The sequence below is a fragment of the Phocoena phocoena genome, chromosome 3 (genome assembly GCF_963924675.1).
Source record: "Phocoena phocoena chromosome 3, mPhoPho1.1, whole genome shotgun sequence".
Lineage (NCBI taxonomy): Eukaryota > Metazoa > Chordata > Mammalia > Artiodactyla > Phocoenidae > Phocoena > Phocoena phocoena.
In genome coordinates, this window is record NC_089221.1 from 169963911 (window position 1) to 169975449 (window position 11539).

Consider the following 11539-nt stretch of genomic DNA (forward strand, 5'->3'; position numbering starts at 1 on the left):
CAAGCTGGGGAGCAGGCTTTATCCCGAGGGCAATAGGGAGCCATCGGAGATCTTAGAGCAGGGGAGGGAATGGGCCACGTTTCAGACCTTGAGCAGCCGTGGGGAAGGATAGCTACCAGGAGACAGGCTTTCCAGAATGCTGGGAAAATGTTTAGGATACAGTGATTCCAAAATTCTAAGCCATTTAAGGGGCTGCAGGTTCTCAGACTGATTCATCCAAGACCCGGTGGTGATTGGGGTTGACCGTGGGTGGGGCCTCATTTAGCAGAAACAGGGACACTGAGGCTCATGGCAGCCTGGGAGGGGGCCCCGGCCGCCTGCCCCACATCCCGTGGTCAAATTATCTAGGAGTCGGCTTCAGGGGACAGACCCACACGCCAGATACCCCCACCATTGTGATCGGTGTAGGTTTGGCTTGCCAGAGCCAGGGTTTGATGTGTGGCCTGAGAGGTCTGGGCCTGAGCCACATAATTCTCTCTTATTATCACAGTCGTTCATCACCTGCCCTTGAGGGATGTCCAGATGAAGTGGCAGGCATTAGAATGTGCTAAGGAGGTGACTTGGGAGGCCAAGGACCCCCTCTTCCATCTCTTTGGGCAGGGATACAGGGGTGGCCTCCTACCAGCCACCCTTGAAGCTCCTTCGCTGGCCCCAGGGTCCAAAGGTGGTAGCCCCAGGGTCCAAAGGTGGTAGCCCCAGGGCCTGCTGGGAGGGAAGCCCAGTCTAGTGAGGACTACATTTTCCAGGGTGCATTTTGTCCCAGGCTGAGCCTGCCTTCCAAGGGCTGACCTAGGAGAGAACTTCCCAACTGCAGGATCCTAGAGAGGATTGTGGGTACGTGGGTTTTCAGGAGGGCCCGGGGGAGACCTGGTCTAGAGTGGTAGGGAAGGTCAGTCACCAAACAGATGCTCCCAGTGGCCTCTGTGTGCCTGGCCCTGGGCTGGGTGATGCTGGGATTGCAGAGAGGGAGATTTAGCTCTAGTGCCTGGTTGGCCCTCAAGGGTCTTCCAGGCTCAGGGAGGGGAAACAGGCAGACCCTGGCCCTCTTGGCTACATGGGATCAGAGTTGGGGCAAAATGGGGCTGAGGAAATCTGGCTCTTCCCAGTGGATCAGAGAAGATGCATCGAGGATGGGCATTGCCTCTAGGACCATGACAGATGTGTAGGAGTTCACCAGGGGGAAGCGACATGTTTTCTGATAGTTTCAGAACCTTCTCCCTTTCCTGAAGGCCCAGTAAGAATCCCCTGGGGCAGTTGAGACAGCCCCTCTGAATTTTTGCCTTTAGAGATTGCCACAACAGTTGGGTCAGACTTACCTGGGTTGGAATTCATCTCTTCGTTCACTCACTCCCTCATGCCCCCTCTCTAAGCCTCAGTTTCCCCATCTGTGAAACATGGATGCTATTCTCTCTCCCTTAGGGTTGAACATTTAAACAAGAGGATGCAGGGAAAGTGCCAGGTCTGGACCTGTTCTTTTCTTACTCTGGGAAAAGGAATAATTTTGAAAAGCAGAAGCTTGTGGCCTCTGGTCCTGATCTCATTGAGAGCTGTGGGCTCTTTGCTCTCATTTCATGAGTTGACAGATATTTAATGACTGCCTACTATGTGCCAGGTGCTGGGAACCCAGCAATGACCAAGGCAGACCAGGCCCTGCCCTTGCCAAGCTCACACTAGATGGGAACATGGACACTAACTCAGGAAAGAAAGTGAATCGAGTATAACAAGTGCCCCGAGGAATGACACTGAGAAGGGCGGGGCTGTTTTAGCTGATGATGTCAGGGAGGGTGTCTCTGAGGAGGTGGTGTTTGAGCTGAGACCTGGAAAATGAAAAGGAGCCAGTCATGCAGAGAACTGGAAGAGCCTTCCGGGCAGAGGGCACAGCCCGTGCAAAGTGCACGGTGTGTTGGAGGAACAGTGAGGAGGCCCCTGTGTCTGGAGCAGAGGGAGCGAGGGGGAGAGAGGGAGGAGGGGAGGGCAGGGAGTGGACGGCGCAGGTCATTCAGGTCCCTGTGGGCCACAGGGAGGACTTGGACTTTTATCCCAGTGAGGTGGGAGCCCTGGAGGACTCTGGGCAGAGGAGAGGCGGGGCCTGACTTAAGTGCTCACAGGCGCCTTTTGGCTGCTGCAGGGAGCAGACTGTGGGCAGCAAGGGCCAGAGCTGGGGGACCAGGGTGGAGGCGTCTGCGCTGGTCCAGATGAACCATGATGGGGGCCAGCCAGGGTGAGGCAGTAGAGGGGAAAAGAAGTGGGTGGATCAGGATAGATTTTGGACTTACTAGATGTGGGGGACTGAGAGCCCCTTTCTCTGGGGGCACATAGTGCTAAGGTTAAGAGTGTGGTGTCTGGACCATATGGCCTGGGTTCAAAACCCAGTCTGGCCTTTTCCTAGCTGTGCTAACTTGGGCATATTACTTGCCCACTCTGGGCTGCCTGCAATTCCTCACGTGTAAAATGGTGAGGAAACCCCTCCTACCTACCCCACCAGTACTTTCTGCAAAGCCCTTTGCACAGGGCTTGGAACACAATAGGTGCTCTATAAATGTTTGCTGTTATTTCCCCTTGAATGTCTAAGTCCCAGGGTCTGGGAAGAAGTGAGGCACAGATTGGGGTGGCAGATTCCCCGAGGTCACCCAGCAAAACGGGGGCCCCTGTCCCCTCGCCGTTTTGCTCCATTGATGCACTGCTCTCACGCCCCAGCCCCCAGAACCCACGTCACTCTGCCAGCATCTCCACCATTCCTGAGCCCTGACTCACCAGGACTTGTGGTCCTCTAGGACCCCAGGACCCATTTCCCGCCTTTGTCTTCTTCAAGTTCATCGCCAGGTCTTCCGTTCCCAGCAGCACTTGGCAGGGCCCCGCCAGCCTCCCGCCCAGCATCGCTCAGCCGTGTCCCCCTCCAGACCTGCCTTTCTGGTCTCATCCCACTTGGGGATCCCTGTGGCCTCCCAGACAGGGCCTCTAGAGAGGGACAGTGACTGGGGGACTTCTGGTTGGGAGGATCAGCCTCGGGGAGAGGAGGGCTCCCAGAACCCCAAGTGAGAGGGGCCGGGCTCACCATCTTCTGCTTCCTCCAGATCGAGGACCCCAAGGGCAGGGACCAGATCTGTTTGCCCTCCCTACAGTGGAGCCCCCTAGAGCCAAGCCTTACTCCCCTCTGTCTCCCAAAGCTGGGTCCCAAGAGCACCACCCTGCTCTTCTGTGTTTCCTCCAAATTGTGGTTGAGACCAGAGTACGTTTGCCCCCAGGCCGGCTCAGGGCCCCCCACTTGGGAATCTGTGGGTTCCTGACCCCCAACTCCCAGTGCCATCCCAGATTCCCTAGGAGCCCCCAGCCCCCTCGAGTGGCCCCCTCCCAGGCCCCCTAATTACCCGCTGGGTATAAATGACACTTTAATTTCCTCGGAATGGTCGCCACATCACCAAGAAAGCAGCGCCCCCCTTCCCCATTCCTAATTACAAGTTGCTGCTTCCGATTTGCCTCCTGGCAGCCCAATTTCCAAACAGTGATTAAAATTAATTACCCAGGAGTGCCCCCTGTCTGGCTGGCTGGGAGCCCCGGGGACCTGTCCATGTCCCCCACTCAAGGTCCTGCTTCTGACACCTGGTCTCCCCACTGGCTCTCTGAGTGGCCTGGCACTGGGGCAGCCTCTCTCTGGGTCTCTGCTTGCGTATCTGCAAGATGTGCAATTAGGCTGTGCAGCCTCGTTGACAGATGGCACATTGTGGGCACTCGGTAAATGACAGTAAGAGGCAGTTTAGCCACGTGGCCTGGGTTCGAATCCCAACTACACCCTTCTGTGCTGTGAGACCTTGGCCAAGTGTCTTAACCTCTCTGAGCCTGAGTTTTTCCCTCTGTGAAATGGGGATAATGGTGCTGGTCACTGCCTCATAGGGTTGGCGTGGGCAGGAAACCAGTTCAAACATGTGAAAGGCTTGGTCGAGCAGCTGGCACACAGTAGGGGCTTCATCAAATTTTAGCTTAAATCCCTGCCCTGCTGGGCTGCTGTGGGGTGCACCGGGGAGTCGACTCGGGTACTCTGAGCACCATCCTCTTTAAACGAGATGCTCAGCATTAATTGGGTGCTTACTGCATGCCCGGCTCTGTGCATGATCCCGGTCAGGGCTGAATCCCCGGCCATGTTGGCACACGGTAGGTGCTCAGGAAGTCTGGAATAAACAGATCTTTGTAGCTCTTTCATAAATTGGATCTTTTTGTGGGACATTCATTCAGCCGGTATTTGTTGAGTGCCTGCTGTGCACCAGACCCCTTGCCCCCGTGGAGCCAATGTTCTCATCCCTGATTTACAGAGGCAGAAGCAAACCCAGAGAGGGGAAGGATGTAACCCTGGGCCGCACAGCAGTCAATAGTTTATTAAGCACCTACTATCTGGAGCTTATTTACCCATCGTGATAACCTGTTGGGGATGGTTATCGTGCTCAAGTCACTGATGGGGAAGCTGAGGTTCTGGGAACCGAGAACACAGGGAGGAAGGCTGAGGACCGAGAGGAGGTTCTGGCCGCCTCCCAGGCTGGGGAGGGATGAGTTAACCAGCGTGGTGCGAACGTTGCGGGGCGAGGGAGCCCCTCTCCTCAGCGCCCCCGTGGCCTGGGCCCCAAGGGACTCCCTCTGGCTACTCTGCCAAGTTCCTAGACAGCCCCAGAGCCCGGCTGGGCTGCGCTGGGGGCAACTGAGGCAGGTGGAGGAGGCAGCTGTAAGCAGAGCTGGTAACTAGACCTGGACGATGCAGGGGCCCGGCTGCCTCGCCAGGTTACTCGATCCGCTCGGGGACGCCGGGCCCCGGAGCTGGAATCCTGGGGCGGCTGGGCTGACAGGAGCTCCTTCCATGGAACTGGAGACGGGCATCCCGCCCCCATCCTTACCACGGCAGATGGAGAAACAGGGGCTCCGAGCCTGGCCTCGGGTCACTGAGTCACCTGCTGTGGTATGGAGAGGCCCAGAGAGGGCAAGCTGCTGGCCCAAGGTCACCCAGCAAGGTCATTTCACAGAGAGTAAACACGCGTGCCAGGCCCTGTTCTAGTGCCTTATTTTACAGATGAGAAAATTGAGGCTCTGTGTCTTGTCTGGAAAAGGGGGAAAGTCCCAGGGCTCCTCTGTTACGATATGGCAGCCTCCCCGCCCATCGGCATCTCCTTGCTGTTCCTTTGATGGTTCCAGCCTCCAGGGCTTTGCCTTTTCAGTTCCCTCTCCAGGAGGTCCCCTGACCACCAGCCAAAGCAGCCCCTTTGCCATCACTCTCCATCATTCTCTGCATTTTCATCTTCAGGCTTCGATATTATTGTCAGAAGCTGAGTTCTGTTTTCTGGTAATGTGTGTACCCCTATCTCCCCACTGGACTGGGAACCCCCCAGAGGCAGGGCTTTGCAACTGTCTTGGCCATCGCTGCGGCCCCATGCTGGGAACAGTGTCTGGCGCACAACTGGTGCTCAGTAATTGCTCATCCAATGAGTGAATGAATAGCTTCCAATTTGAGGTACAAAGAGCCAGAGCTGGTCACAGATGCTCCCAAGTTGGTGAGGTTGGGTGGAGCTGAGGGCGGGGTCATGGCTGGGGGAGCCGGGGGAAACGGAGCTCCCCAGGGAAGGCAGTTAGAGAAGGCTTCCTGGAGGGGGGGGCATCCCCGTGTAGACTTTTTTTTGGGGGGAGGGGGCTGCACCACATGGCATGCGGAACTGCCCGGATCAGGGATCAAACCTATGCCCCTGCCATGGAAGCATGGAGTCTTAAACACTGGACTACCAGGGAAGTCCCAGGACTCAGCATTTATAACCGCTCCCAAGTGAGGCTGCTGCTGCTGGTGGTCCGAGGACCATATTCGAAGTAACAGAGGGTCTAAGAGGACCCTTTGAGAGTGTGACATTGGACCCCAGGTGGGAGGTGGGTGCATGGGGAGGGAAGGGGTTGCTAGAGTCCAGGGGGTGGGGGTGGAGACCTGAAATAAGGAGGGAGCCATGTGGGTATCTGAGAGAAAAGGCTTTCAGGAGTGAGGAACAGCCCGTGCAAAGGCCCTGGGGCAGGACCGGGCCTGGTGTGCTGGAGAAACAGTGAGGAGGCTCACGTGTCTGGAGCAGAGTGAGCGAGGGGGAGAGAGGAAGGAGAGGACGGCAGGCAGGGGACGGGGCAGGTCGCGCACGGTCTTGTGGGCCCCAGGAGGACTTCGATTTTTACTGGGAGGGAGGTGGGAGCCCTGAAGGGCTGTGGGCAGAGGAGGGGCGGGGCCTGACTCGGGTGCTCACGCGCGCCCTCTGGTGGCGGCTTCGGGGAGAACAGACTTTGGGGATGAAGGGTGGGAGCTGTGGACCGGGTGGAGGGGACTGTGGGGTCCAGGCAGGAGATGCTGGGGGTCGACCAAGGAACAGACTAGAGAGGGGTGAGAATTCTGGATGAATTTGGAAGACCCCACAGGACTTGCTGGCATTGGATGTGAGGGTGAGAAAAGAAGGGGCCGGTGCTGAAGGGAGCTGGTGGGGGGGTGACTCCCAGGTGGGGCCTGAACCATTAGCGGAGACAGGGAGCCTGTCCGTCAATAGATCAATTTGGTCTATGCGTTCAGCACCATTCCGGTGAAAATCCCAACATGTTTTATGATGTTATTTGTTTTGGAACTTACCAGCTGATCCTAAAATGTATGCTGAAGCCCTGGGGTAGCCCAGGTAGCCCTGGCCAGGTGGGAAAAAATGTTCCAGAAGGAAATTTGAACTTTTGATGAAGTTAGAGTAGCTAAGGCCATATGGTACCTGGGAAGGTCGATGGGAGGGTGAAGCCAGGTGGCCTGGGGGGAGTCTCCATCCCTGCCTCAGTTTCCTCATCTGTATAGTGGGACTGTACCAAGGCTTGGAGTGACCGTTGGGAGGTCAAGCAGAGAGGCCGTGCCACAGCGTGAGCCCTCCCGGCTGGGGGTGGACCTCTATCTCTTTATGACTGTCCCTCCCACCCCCATGTGCATGGATGCATGTCTCCAGGGCTGCAGGTAGGCAGACACATGGGTGCCCTGCACGCCAAGGGGTGCACACTCTGGCCACGCAGCTCCCCACGCCTGGCCCCGGGGTTGGGAGCTAGTGCGGCTCCCAGTGACCAGGTGCCAGGGCCGGCGGTGGGGCCACTTCCAGGCAGGTGGGCGACAGACAGCTGCTGGCAGAGATGCCTCGAGTTTCATGGAGAGAAGCAGATGGTCTTGGAGGGGTGGGAGAGGTGCCACCTCTCCGATAACCCCAGGTCAGGGGGGTAAACTGAGGCCAGGTGCAGTGGGTTGGCCCCGACGTGACCCAGACTCCCCCAAAGAGCATGTGGGGTTCAGCTCTGCATGATCGTCAAACTAACAAGTGTCGATTGAGCGGGTTTCAGTCTTGGCTCCACCGTTTCCACTTGGGCAAGTGACTTCACCTCTCTGTGCCTCAGTTTCCTCATCTCTGTAAGGGGCACAGCACACACCTCTCCGATGTGTTGTGCGGATCAAATGAGTTCATTTAAGTCCTTAGGACAGTGCCTGGCACATCACAAGTGCTTGGTGTTTGCTACTTTTATTCTTTATTGAGCTTCTACTGAATGCCAGGCCTTATGCTGGGCAGTGGGGACACAGTGGTGGCCAAGACAGACTCAGTCCCGCCCTCTCGGGGAGCTCAGAGTCCAGTGGGGAAGATGAACAGTTAACCAGGCATTTGGAAGATCGGGTGAGCAGGGCCCTCCGGCACAGGCAGGCAGGAGCCCAGAGGAAGTCAATCCGGGCTGATCTGGGGAGTCTTCCTGGAGGAGATGTCTGAGACCTGACGAGCGAGCGTGTTCACCAGGTTACTGCGAGCAGGAGGAAGGTGTTCCAAGCAGAGGGAACAGCGTGTGCAGATCCTCAGAGGTGGAGATGGAAGGGAGGGGACTTCATTTCAAGCGCACTGGAGAGCCATAGAAGGGTTTAGAGCAGACGTTCTCAGCTGGGGGTGGTTTTGCCCCCCAAGGGATACTGGGCGGTGTTTGGGGACATTTTTGGTCGTTGCGATTGAGGGATGCTCCTGGCATCGAGTGGGTGGGGGCCAGGAATACTGCGCCACACCTGGCAGCGCCCAGAACCTCCCCACCCCAAAGAATGACCTGGCCCTGAATGTCAGCAGTGCCGAAGGGGAGAGACCCTGGTTTAGATCAGGGAAGAAACAAGTGAGATTTGGGTTCTAGAAAGATTCCTTTGCTACCTTGAGGAGGATACTGAAGGGGCGGGACTGGAAGCCAGGGGACCAGGTAGGGGGTGGGAGCTGGGCTATGGGGCCCTCAGGGCAGGGGAGGGACTGGGAGGCCAACACCCTTGTCTTTGGCTCAGGAACAATGGGGCTGGTAAGAAAAGCCCAGTTTGGGTTTCAGGGTTCCCAGGGTGGTTCTGAGGGGCTGGGGGCAGCTGTGGACAGAGGGAGGACAGGAACAGCCTTCTAGCCCCGAGTTGCTGCTTCACAAAGTTATGAAAACCAGGAGAAAAAATGAGCCGTGAGGTCCCATCCCGACCTGGGGCCTCAGTCTCCCCATCTGTGAACTGGGTGTTCAATAACTGCTGGCCTCACTGGGTTGAGGGATGGCGGAACGCGTGATTATCGGTCTTGCCGTGACCATTCGTACGCTCAACCCCCAGGAGCAAAATCCTGGTAGCAGAGAGCCCTGGGTTCAATCCAGCTGCTACATCCTCTCTGGTGGGTCATGGCCCCTCAATCAATCCCTCAGTTTCCCCATCTGCAAAATGGACTGAATGTTATACCAACCGTACTAGAGCCATCAGGGGTCTCCATGAAGCAATTCCTGGAAACCACCCAGCCCGGCCTCTGATACTCAATATACCAACAGCAACAGCAACAATAATAATTAGCATTTACTGAGCACCTGCAGCATGCCAGGCACTTTGCTAACACCGACCACAGGCCCGTGAGGTTGATACTGTTACCATGCCCATTTCACAGGTGAGTAAACTGAGGCCCAGAGGGGTGGAGTGACCTGTTCAGGGTCACACAGCATGTACATAGCAGAGCTGGGATTTGAACACTTATGGCCTTGGAGCCCCTCCCCTCACCACAATGCTGCATGGCCCACGAGTGGAAGCTGTTGTCCTGAAGTTTCTGAAGTTAAAAATTATCCTGGGGGGCTTCCCTGGTGGCGCAGTGGTTGAGAGTCCGCCTGCCGATGCGGGGGACGCGGGTCCGTGCCCCGGTCCGGGAGGATCCCACGTGTCGCGGAGCGGCTGGGCCCGTGGGCCGTGGCCGCTGAGCCTGCGCGTCCGGGGCCTGTGCTCCACAGCGGGAGGGGCCATGGCAGTGAGAGGCCCGCGTACCAAAGGAAGGAGAAAAAAAAAAAATTATTCTGATAAGACATGGGGTAAAAGGCACAGAGCACCACCTCACACCCATTAGGATGGCTGCTATCAAAAAACAGAGAATAGTGTTGGCAGGAGAAATTGGAACGCATGGGCAATGCCAGTGGGAATGTAAAATGGTGCAGCCTCTTTGGAAAAGAGCATGGCAGTTCCTCCAAAAGTTAAGCATAGAATCACCATACGATCCAGCAATTCCACGCCTGCACATACACCCAAAAGAATTGAGAGTAGGGTCTCAAAGAAATGTTTGCACACCCATTCACAACATAGCCTAAAGGTGGAAGCAGCCCCAGTGTCCATCAACAGGCAAATGGATAAATAAAATGTGGTCTATCCACAAAGTGGAATATTACTGAGCCTTAAAAAGTCAAGGTATTCTGACACTCATTACAACATGGATGAACCTTGAGGACATGATGCTCAGGGAAATAAGCCAGACACAAAAGGACAAATACTGTCTGATTCTACTTGTGTGAGGTCCCTGGAGGAGTCACAGCCATAGAGACAGGAAGTAGATGGTGCGGACCAGGGGCCGGGGGAGGGGATGGGAAGTCAAGTTAATGGGGACAGAGTTTCAGTTTGGGAAGATGAGAAAGTTCTGGAGATGGATGGTGAGGATGGTTGCACAAGAATGTGAATATACTTAGTGCCACTTAAAAATGGTTAAGTTGGCAAACTTTGTTATACATTTTACCACAATGTTAAAAAAAATGTTTAGGGACTTCCCTGGTGGTGCAGTGGTTAGGAATCCACCTGCCAATGCAGGGGACACGGGTTCAAGCCCTGGTCCAGGAAGATCCCACATGCCGCGGAACACCTAAGCCTGTGCACCACAACTACTGAGCCTGTGCTCTTGAGCCCACGCACCGCAACTACTGAAGCCCACGCAGCTAGAGCCCGTGCTCCGCAACAAGAGAAGCCACCGCAATTGGTAGCCTGCGCACCGCAAGGAAGAGTAACCCCCGCTCGCCGCAACTAGAGAAAGCCCAGCGCCCAGCAACGAAGACCCAACGCAGCCAAAAATAAATAAGTAAATAAATAAATCTTAAAAAAAAAAAAAAAAGAAGGCACAGAGCAGACAGAACACCAGAGGCGGGGTGCCCCGGCAGGTAAATAAATACATCAATCAATCAATCAATCTTTTAAAAAAAAGAGAAGAAACAGAGCAGACAGAACACCAGAGACGGGGTGCCCCGGCAGGTGTTGTAAAGAGGAAGCTTGTAGGCTGGGGTAGGCAGCAGCGGGGATGGTGATCCCGTTGTGAGTCTTGAATGCAGTGTCTGGGGCCTGGCTCTGGGGTCGCTGGGAGCCACGGGACTGCTAAGCAGAGGAGGAGTCGGGGAAGGAAACTCTTAAGGAAGTAGAGCCAGAGCCGCGCGCACGTGAGATCCTGGCATCCGCTGAGTCACAAATCCTGGAAGTTCAGGGTCACAGAGAGGAAACTTCGCTGTTCCACGCAAGGCCTTCCTGTTTTTTGGCCCTGAATCCTCAGAGGCAGGCGTTCCAGGGCCAAAGTTCCCGCCTCGCGTCCACCTCCACGGGTTCGGGATCCCCGCACCCCAAGGCTGGGGGCAGGGCTCGGAGATGTACCTGCTGCTCAGACGGGGAAACTGAGGCACGGGGCTTGCCCAGAGGCTGCGGGTGTCTTCTTGGGGCCTGCGGACTGCACTCCTTCTGGGAGGGGCGTGGAGGGCTGGGTTCCAGAGGGTGAGTTCTGTTCACACCGCCCACCAGATCATCACTTGGGACGGGTGGGGGGTGGTCTCCACTCTACACACCTGGAAGTTTCTCCAAATTCCCTTGAGCGGGAGCGGGAAACAGGCCCCCTGAAGAGGTCGTGAGGCTCCTGTCACAGAGGTATTCCAGGAGAGGACAGAAAGGCTGTTATCGGGAAGGAAGTTAGACTTACCGGGGCCTCTGAGGTCCCTGGCCAGCTAGAATATTCTGCTATTCTAAAGTACTGCAGTTCCCAGATTGTGGTTTATAAAATTCCAAGAGCCTTTGAATTTTTGGTTTTTGAGACTTTCATTTTAAGGTTTTTGTGTTTTAACTCTAAGAATTCTTTTTTTAAAATTTATTTATTTATTCATTTATTTAATTTTTGGCTGCACTGGGTCTTCGCTGCTGCGCGTGGGCTTTCTCTAGTTGCGGCAAGCGGGGGCTACTCTTCGTTGCGGTGCA